Below are 3481 nucleotides of genomic sequence, written 5' to 3'. Positions count from 1 at the left end.
GGTATTAAGAACACAACATATACATTAATACTAAGCACGAAACCAACATATACTAAGCATGAAAACATTAAATCCATTCCCGATTCATAATAACAGAGAGTATTAAAAGATCCAACAACATTAAACCCTAAACCCGATTCATGAAAACATTAAACATTAAATCCATTAACCCATACCGTCGACAACATTAAAAAATCACAAAACCCTTTACCACAGAACTGAATATCATTCAATGAATTTACAAGCATGAGATTAGGGTTTGCACTTACAGGTAGGCAGAGATCACAGCTTATGGTCAACTTGGATTCGACGGAGTTGTAAACTTGGCCAACTTGGATTCGACGGAGAGACCAACTTTGAATTAGAGTTGAAGTGAGAGAGCGGAGCGAAATGTTTTTGGACACACAAATTTTGGCAACTTGTATAAGAGTTAGAGCGAAATCTGAAAATTTTAGGTCGAGGTGAAATTTTTAGAAAGCGCGCTTTTTAAAAAACATCGACGGAAACAAAAACACAATCGTCGTTAAAAGTTCAACATAAACATGACGCTTATTTTAAAAATGACGTCGTTGTAAATATCCTTACGATGCAAAACCAAACTACCGTCGTTAAACCCTAATAGACAAATATAACCTAAACCCTAAACCCTAATAAATAAAACCACAATTATATATATATTTTTTAAAAAAAATAATTTCTCCAAAGGGATTAGGGTTTTATGTCCTAAAATATCTCGTCCATAAAACCCTAAACCCTAATCCCTTTTCTAAATTTATATAAACCCTAAACCCTAATAAATAAAACCACAATTATATATATATTTTTTTTAAAAATAATTTCTCCAAAGGGATTAGGGTTTTATGTCCTAAAATATCTCGTCCATAAAACCCTAAACCCTAATCCCTTTTCTAAATTTATATAAACCCTAAACCCTAAACCATGAAAGTATAAGTGATGTTGTGACTCATGAAAACATTTCTCTTTTTGGTTTTAATTTTAAATTTGTATAACTCAAACTTAATTTTTTAAAGCTTAAGGGGGAAGAAAATATCTCAATGACTTCATAGGAGTTGACGTTGCATTTTTTGGATTTATTTTCAATTTATTATGAATATTTCGAATTAAATAGAATAAAATATTATTTTAAAAACCCACAAACCACGTCGGCGTTAATAAATTAACGACGTTTTAAATTATAATAAACGACGTAATTTTTAAACAAACGTCGTTTAAAGTTAAAACCATGGCCATTTTTACACAGAAAACGACGTACAAACCATTTTCCACGACCTAAACGTGTATAATGTAATTAATACACGTCGGTATATTACAAAAAACGACGTGTTAAATAATATACCATGACGCGAGAGATTAATTTATCGACTTATTATTTTGGAGTATACTACGACGGTACCTACAACACTACTGTCGTGTTTATTTACCACGTCCTAAGTTCAAATTACCGTCGTATTTTTTCAATTTATACGTCTGCCTTCTCTGTAAACCGCCGTCTTATTTTTATAGATTTTTAAAATTAATTAATTTTTCTTTTATTTTGGTAATATCTTTCTTAACACAAAACAAAATTTAATTCTCAATCCTCAACAACATTTTCATCTTAAAAGGCAAATCTCTTCGTGTTAAATATTTACACAATATATGTACACAAATTTGGCAAATATATGTTCAACTGTTTCTTCCTCTCATATGCAAGCTGGGCCCTGTTGCATAGATACAACTTCACCAAAATGGATTCAGTTGCATCCTCAACTTGTGATACTCGCAAGTGCACGAGCCGTTCAGTAGTATAGCGTATGTAAGTGCGAGGTCGATCCCACGAGGATTGGTGATTGAATGATCCCATTCATTTCTCCTACACAAAACAGAAATGAAAAAAAGGAAATAAATAAAACAAGAAAAAGGAAATACCTCAAGCAAATAAGTTCCCAAGTTCAATTAGATTAATGGATTGATTCTAGCTAAAGTATGATTAAGCCATGGTGTGTGGTCATAACCTTGTGTTCCTAATTCCCTAATTTGATCATTTGTTGTCTAACATAAAATTAAGCATTAGGAACCCATTAAGCATAGAAGAACATTTTAAACAACCAAGCATGTATCTAATCCCTTAAGCAAATTAAGACTTTAAGCACTCAAACTTGAAGTTCAGAATGTCTTCTTTCCAGCCATATATCATTTGGGCCAATCCAAGGTCGAAGGAGGAAGTTAAGGCCAAAACAAATTGCTAACTCATTTTGCGCGCTGATAAAATCCATCCTGAGCATGGCTCTGTGTTTGCTAGGTAACAGACTCCACAATTATCCAATGGGGCTGAATTTCGGATATGTTATAGTATACACTCATTGGAACATCTTTCATGAAGAATGTGGCCTCATCCGAGCTATGTAGGTTGCTGAAACAAAGCTTGCAATATGACCTACGAAACTGGGCTGGCAGGGGACTGTAGCCAAAATTGAGTTTGTCTTTAAGCTCTTCATCCATTCATCCAAATTAGGCCCTAACATGCATGGATTGCATCATTTACTATCCAAAGCCCTCATTATTACCTAAAGCTCAATGAACTGAAAGATAAACACAAAAAGGATTAAAAGCACAAGTTTAACTCAAAAACATAACCAAATCATAAGCTAGAAGGGTACAAAATGATATACAATTATGAACCGATCAAATACCCCCAAACCTAGATTTTGCTAGTCCTCGAGCAAAACAACACAAAACAAAGTTAAAAACAAAACAAGAAGTTAACTAGACCACTTTCGTAGGTAACTCGATTGCATTGAGCGAATGCAACAAGCCTTTAAACCTCTAGGCATCCCTAGTAGGAGGAGTTGTGTCTCCTGAGGGTTTAACAGTTACGATACCCACAAACGTTTTTCTAACTCTACAAAACAAAATGGTTAGAAAACTTATTAGATTTGTTAGTTCTTAAGCAAAACCAAAACCAAAAACAAACATAAAAATAAAAACAAAACACAAAACACAAAAAACAAAAAAAACAAAATCAAAATAAAAACTCAAAACAATCTTTCCGAACATTTTGTGAAGAGAAATGACTCATGCACATGACTTAAACGTTTTGACAATAAAAGCTCAATTTTAGACGTTATTCACAAAGCGGCAAAGTTCAAAACATAATATGCTCAAAGTGTAGTAGTGTGATAGCCAAATGCAACAAATTCCCCAATCTTAGTTTCCACACAATTTCAAAAATCATACCAAGCACAAATGCAACTTCAAATCTCACCAAAGTTGTCCTCTCACAAATGAATCACTCGGAAGAGGGCTACAATGCAATACTCAGTTATAAACATGAGGTTAGAGTTAAACCATAAGGACTTAACTCGAAATAAAAAGATGAAGGACTTGCATTAATATGATCTCAAGAAGGATGCCAAACACTTAAAAGTAGAAAAATGAATGCAATTCAACCACATGACATTTAAGATCAATTTAGGTCTTT

This window comes from Prunus avium, chromosome 1, assembly GCF_965620075.1.
Source record: "Prunus avium chromosome 1, drPruAviu1.hap1.1, whole genome shotgun sequence".
NCBI classification, from domain to species: Eukaryota; Viridiplantae; Streptophyta; class Magnoliopsida; order Rosales; family Rosaceae; genus Prunus; species Prunus avium.
The sequence above is the reverse complement of the archived record's forward strand: the minus strand, read 5'-3'. Positions refer to the sequence as shown.